The sequence below is a fragment of the Musca domestica genome, unplaced genomic scaffold, assembly GCF_030504385.1.
Source record: "Musca domestica strain aabys unplaced genomic scaffold, Musca_domestica.polishedcontigs.V.1.1 1251, whole genome shotgun sequence".
Classification (NCBI taxonomy): domain Eukaryota; kingdom Metazoa; phylum Arthropoda; class Insecta; order Diptera; family Muscidae; genus Musca; species Musca domestica.
In genome coordinates, this window is record NW_026712164.1 from 280 (window position 1) to 7,569 (window position 7,290).

The window sequence follows — 7,290 nt, forward strand, 5'->3', positions numbered from 1 at the left end:
AATACCAATTTTTAGACAAATCCGTGAAAAAAATGTGGCAAAATAAACTAAAATACCGAATATCGGGAGGTACCTTTATATGGGGGCTATACCAAAACGTGGACCGATATATCTCATTTTCAATACCAACCATCCTAGACACAATGCAAATAGCTCTGCTAAATTTTGGCGCTCTACGTCAAATAATGTGGGCTGTATCGTGATTTCAACAGACAGACAGATAGATAGACAGACAGACGGGCATCGTTATATCGACTTAGAATTTTATGCTGATTATGAATATATATACTTTATGGGGTCTAGGACGAATATTTAAGGATGTTACAAACGGAATGACAAAGTTAATATACCCTCCTTTCCAAGGTGGAGGGTATAAAAATCAAATAAATAATTGATACTTATAAAATAAGAATTCGTCGACGAAGACAGCGGCAGATGCGCTCTCAAGCAGAGGATCTGGCGGGCCTGGTCCAGTTATTATATCCTCAGGACAATCTGGAGGTCGGACGTCTGGTTCCGGTTCACGAGGACAATCTAGCACCTCAGGAGTGGCTCACAGGTAGAGTCGTCAACGTCACCGAGGGTCCCAACGGAAAAGTAGGGATATGGGAGGTCCGGAAAAGACGGGAATCTATACGATGCCGAATAAAAGGCTGGCTTCACTGCCAATAATTTATTTTATTAGTTTCTTATTTTTACTTTTTTATTTAATTCTTCATATTGTAAATATAGTAAATCTTCATGAATTCTCATAGCTGCAGATCGTAGTATTTAAATAGTATGTAAGATTAAATGAAGTTTGCTGTAAGGAAAGAAAATAGAATTAGGATAAAGAAAAATAAAATTGAATTCAGTTGTTGTAATTGCATGTAATTGATTTATATTCATGATTTTAGCGACATCATTCACCGTTCAAATTTGTTTAAAATTTCGTATGTGAAGTTCGTAATGGGTACTACATCCTATGACAAAAAAAAATTGTATGCAAGTCCATATCTTCGTATAGTCCCCATATATAGCGGTTTTTATTTAAGTGGCAGTTTTCGGATTTTTTTTACATTTCAGGTTCCTTCCAATCGTGTAGGGTATTTTTTAATTGTTGCTGCTTTTTTACTTGTTACTTACTAACGTTATTAATTTCGTCATAAAATATGTAGCAATTTTCCTTCCAGTTTCTTTCAACGAATAACAGTATCATAAATACATTATTTACAGCATACTTTAATCTATAGTACATACTTAAATCTATAGTACCTACTTAAATCTATAGACCTTTCTGCTCCAAGTAATATTTCATCATGATGAAATTTCGGATAATTACTAGGTTTATGTTTAATTATTCAAATTTTAGCTGGATTATTTCTTGCTATACATTATACAGCAGATAGTAATTTAGCATCTAATAGAGTAAATCATATTTGTCGAGACGGTAATTATGGTTGATTATTACGAACTTTCTATGCTAATGGTGCATCATTTTTCTATATTTGCATTTATCTACATGTAGGACGAGGAATATATTATGGATCATATTTATATACACCAACTTGGCTAGTAGGAGTAATTATTTTATTCCTAGTTATAGGAACAGCTTTTATAGGATATGTTCTTCCTTGAGGACAAATAACTTTCTGAGGAGCAACACTTATTACTAATTTACTATCAGCTATTCCATATTTAGGTATTGATTTAGTACAATGAGTTTAAGGAGGATTTGCTGTAGACAATGCTACTTTAACTCGATTTTTTACTTCCCCCTTCATTTTACCTTTTATTGTATTAGTAATAACAATAATTCACTTATTATTTTTGTATGAAACAGGTTCATATAATCCTATTGGATTAAATTCTAATATTGATAAAGTTCCTTTCCATGCTTATTTTACTTATAAGGATATTGTTGGACTTATTATAACAATAATTTTAATTTTATTAGTATTAATTAATCCATACTTATTAGGAGATCCAGATAATTTTATCCTAGCTAACCCTTTAGTTACACCTGTTCATATTCAACCTGAATGATACTTTTTATTTGCTTATGCCATTCTTCGATCTATCCCAAATAAGTTAGGTGGAGTAATTGCATTAGTTCTATCAATTGCAATTTTACAATTCTACCTTTCTATCGCTTAAGAAAGTTCTGAGGAATCCAATTTTATCCAATTAATAAAATTATATTCTGAACAATAGTAGTTACAGTAATTTTATTAACATGAATTTGTGCTCGACCAGTTGACGCTCCTTATGTTTTAGTAGGTCAAATTTTAACAGTAGTTTATTTATCTATTTTTATTTAATCCTTTAGTAACAAATTGATGAGATAATTTATTAAATTAGTCAATGAGGTTGAAATAAGCATATGTTTTGAAAACATAAGATAGAAATTTAATTTTCTATTAAACTTTACTAAATAATATTCACTTTAATAAATATAATAAAAATATTATAAACCCTACAAAAAATAATAAAAATTTAATGACAAAAGGTAAAAATTTTTTTTAAGCTAAATATATTAATTTGTCGTAACGGAATCGAGGTAAATTTCCACGTACTCAAATAATTATAAAAGAAACAAATGTCGACTTTAAAAAAAAGAAAAATATAACACAAAATAACATTCTTATAAATAAAATAATTGCGTATTCAGCGAAAAAAATTCTCTTCTATATTCAATATTAAATCCAGAAACTAATTCCAATTCACCTTCAGCAAAATCAAAAGGTGTACTATTGTTTCAGCTAATGAAATTCTAAATCACACTAATGCTATAGGAAATATTAAAAATAAAAATCAAATAAATAATTGATACTTATAAAATAAGAATTCGTCGACGAAGACAGCGTCAACAAGGTGAGGTTCTCCAAGCGTTGGCAGATGCGCTCTCAAGCAGAGGATCTGGCGGGCCTGGTCCAGGGATTATCCTAGAGCTGCAGGACAAGGCGAAGTGGAGTCATCCTCAGGACAATCTGGAGGTCGGACGTCTGGTTCTGGTCCACGAGGACAATCTAGCACCTCAAGAGTGGCTCACAGGTAGAGTCGTCAACGTCACCGAGGGTCCCAACGGAAAAGTAAGGGTATGGGAGGTCCGGAAAAGACAGGCATCTACAAGAGGCCGAATAAAAGGCTAGCTTCACTGCCAATTATTTATTTTATTGGTTTCTTATTTTTATTTTTTTATTTAATTTTTCATATTGTAAATATAGTAAATCTTCATGAATTCCCATAGTTGCAGATCGTAAAGATAGAAATTCAATTTTCTATTAACATTTACTAAAAAAAATTCACTATAATAAATATAATAAAAATATCGTAAACCCTACAAAAAATAATAAAAAATTTAATGACAAAAGGTAAAAATCTTTTTCAAGTTAAATATATTAATTTATCATAACGGAATCGAGGTAAAGTTTCACGTACTCAAATAAATATAAAAGAAACAAATGTCGACTTTAAAAAAAAAAAAGAAATACATCACACCCCAAAAATAAAACACAAAATAACATTCTTATAAATAAAATAATTGCGTATTCAGCTAAAAAAATTCTTTTCTATATTCAATATTATATCCAGAAACTAATTCCAATTCACCTTCAGCAAAATCAAAAGGTGTACGATTTGTTTCAGCTAATGAAATTCTAAATCAAGCTAATGCTATAGGAAATATTAAAAGTAACAAGTAAAAAAAAAAAAAAACATTAAGTTCGGCCGGGCCAAACTTTTAATACCCTCCACCTTAGGGTAAAAGAAACATTAGAAGAAATGTGGCAAAAACCATTAAATTACCGAATATCGGGATGTACCGTTATATGGGGGCTATACCAAAACGTGGACCTATAATTAAAATGTTTCGCTACACGAACTACGACCCATTATGACCCATAAATACCAATTGTTAGACAAATCAGTGAAAAAATGTGGCAAAAACCATAAAAATACAGAATATCGGGATGTACCGTTATATGGGGGCTACATCAAATCATGGACCCACACATGCAATGAGCTGGAACTCATTATTACCAACAAATACCAATTTTCAGACAAATCCGTGAAAAAAGGTTGCAAAAATCATCAAATTACCTAATATCGGAAGGTACCGTTATATAGGAGCTATACCAAATCATGGATTCATACGTGCAATGTTTCGCGACCGGAGCTGGAAACCATTATGACCCACAAATACCAATTTTTAGACAAATCCGTGAAAAAAATGTGGCAAAATAAACTAAAATACCGAATATCGGGAGGTACCCTTATATGGGGGCTATACCACAACGTGGACCTATACATGCAATGTTTTGCCACACGCTCAGGAACCCGTTATGACATACAAATACCAATTTTTAGACAAATCCGTGAAAAAATGTGGCATAAATCATCAAAATACAGAATATCGGGAGGTACCGTTATATGGAGACTATACCAAAACGTGGACCGATATATCTCATTTTCAATACCGCCAATGCTAAATTTTGGCGCTCTACGTCAAATAATGTGGGCTGTATCGTGATTTCAACAGACAGTCAGACAGACGGACGGGCATCGTTATATCGACTTAGAATTTTATGCTGATTATGAATATATATACTTTATGGGGTCTAGGACGAATATTTAAGGATGTTACAAACGGAATGACAAAGTTAATATACCCTCCTTTCCAAGGTGGAGGGTATAAAAATCAAATAAATAATTGATACTTATAAAATAAGAATTCGTCGACGAAGACAGCGGCAGATGCGCTCTCAAGCAGAGGATCTGGCGGGCCTGGTCCAGTTATTATATCCTCAGGACAATCTGGAGGTCGGACGTCTGGTTCTGGTCCACGAGGACAATCTAGCACCTCAGGAGTGGCTCACAGGTAGAGTCGTCAACGTCACCGAGGGTCCCAACGGAAAAGTAGGGATATGGGAGGTCCGGAAAAGACGGGAATCTATACGAGGCCGAATAAAAGGCTAGCTTCACTGCCAATAATTTATTTTATTGGTTTCTTATTTTTACTTTTTTATTTAATTCTTCATATTGTAAATATAGTAAATCTTCATGAATTCCCATAGTTGCAGATCGTAGTATTTAAATAGTATGTAACATTAAATGAAGTTTGCTGTAAGGAAAGAAAATAGAATTAGGATAAAGAAAAATAAAATTGAATTCAGTTGTTGTAATTGCATGTAATTGATTTATATTCATGATTTTAGCGACATCATTCACCGTTCAAATATGTTTAAAATTTCGTATGTGAAGTTCGTAATGGGTACTACATCCTATGACAAAAAAAAATCGTATGCAGGTCCATATCTTCGTATAGTCCCCATATATAGCGGTTTTTATTTAAGTGGCAGGTTTCGAATTTTTTTACATTTCAGGTTCCTTCCAAATCGTGTAGGGTATTTTTTAATTGTTGCTGCTTTTTTACTTGTTACTTACTAACGTTATTAATTTCGTCATAAAATATGTAGCAATTTTCCTTCCAGTTTCTTTCAACGAATAACAGTATCATAAATACATTATTTACAGCATACTTTAATCTATAGTACATACTTAAATCTATAGTACCTACTTAAATCTATAGACCTTTCTGCTCCAAGTAATATTTCATCATGATGAAATTTCGGATAATTACTAGGTTTATGTTTAATTATTCAAATTTTAGCTGGATTATTTCTTGCTATACATTATACAGCAGATAGTAATTTAGCATCTAATAGAGTAAATCATATTTGTCGAGACGGTAATTATGGTTGATTATTACGAACTTTCTATGCTAATGGTGCATCATTTTTCTATATTTGCATCTATTTACAGGTAGGACGAGGAATATATTATGGATCATATTTATATACACCATCTTGGCTAGTAGGAGTAATTATTTTATTCCTAGTTATAGGAACAGCTTTTATAGGATATGTTCTTCCTTGAGGACAAATAACTTTCTGAAGAGCAACACTTATTACTAATTTACTATCAGCTATTCCATATTTAGGTATTGATTTAGTACAATGAGTTTGAGGAGGATTTGCTGTAGACAATTCTACTTTAACTCGATTTTTTACATCCCCCTTTATTTTACCTATTATTGTATTAGCAATAACAATAATTCACTTATTATTTTTATATGAAACAGGTTCATATAATCCTATTGGATTAAATTCTAATATTGATAAAATTCCTTTCCATGCTTATTTTACTTATAAGGATATTGTTGGCCTTATTATTATAACAATAATTTTAATTTTATTAGTATTAATTAATCCATACTTATTAGGAGATCCAGATAATTTTATCCTAGCTAACCCTTTTGTTACACCTGTTCATATTCAACCTGAATGATACTTTTTATTTGCTTATGCCATTCTTCGATCTATCCCAAATAAGTTAGGTGGAGTAATTGCATTAGTTCTATCAATTGCAATTTTTACAATTCTACCTTTCTATCGCTTAAGAAAGTTCCGAGGAATCCAATTTTATCCAATTAATAAAATTATATTCTGAACAATAGTAGTTACAGTAATTTTATTAACATGAATTTGTGCTCGACCAGTTGACGCTCCTTATGTTTTAGTAGGTCAAATTTTAAGAGTAGTTTATTTATCTATTTTTTATTTAATCCTTTAGTAACAAATTGATGAGATAATTTATTAAATTAGCTAATGAGGTTGAAATAAGCATATGTTTTGAAAACATAAGATATAAATTTAATTTTCTATTAAACTTTACTAAATAATATTCACTTTAATAAATATAATAAAAATATTATAAACACTAGAAAAAATAATAAAAAATTTTATGACAAAAGGTAAAAATCTTTTTCAAGCTAAATATATTAATTTGTCGTAACGGAATCGAGGTAAATTTCCACGTACTCAAATAATTATAAAAGAAACAAATGTCGACTTAAAAAAAAAGAAAAATATAACACAAAATAACATTCTTATAAATAAAATAATTACGTATTCAGCGAAAAAAGTTCTCTTCTATATTCAATACTAAATCCAGAAACTAATTCCAATTCACCTTCAGCAAAATCAAAAGGTGTACTATTGTTTCAGCTAATGAAATTCTAAATCACACTAATGCTATAGGAAATATTAAAAATAAAAATCAAATAAATAATTGATACTTATAAAATAAGAATTCGTCGACGAAGACAGCGTCAACAAGGTGAGGTTCTCCAAGCGTTGGCAGATGCGCTCTCAAGCAGAGGATCTGGCGGGCCTGGTCCAGGGATTATCCTAGAGCTGCAGGACAAGGCGAAGTGGAGTCATCCTCAGGACAATCTGGAGGTCGGACGTC

The 7,290-nt window shown here is 31.4% G+C and overlaps 2 pseudogenes; both read left to right on the forward strand.

The window, feature by feature from the left end:
* The first annotated feature begins 435 nt into the window (after nt 1–435).
* On the forward strand, nt 436–2,041 carry LOC131800716 (cytochrome b-like; annotated as a pseudogene).
* A 2,693-nt stretch (nt 2,042–4,734) lies between these two features.
* Nucleotides 4,735–6,327, forward strand: LOC131800715 (cytochrome b-like; annotated as a pseudogene).
* Nucleotides 6,328–7,290: the final 963 nt, after the last annotated feature.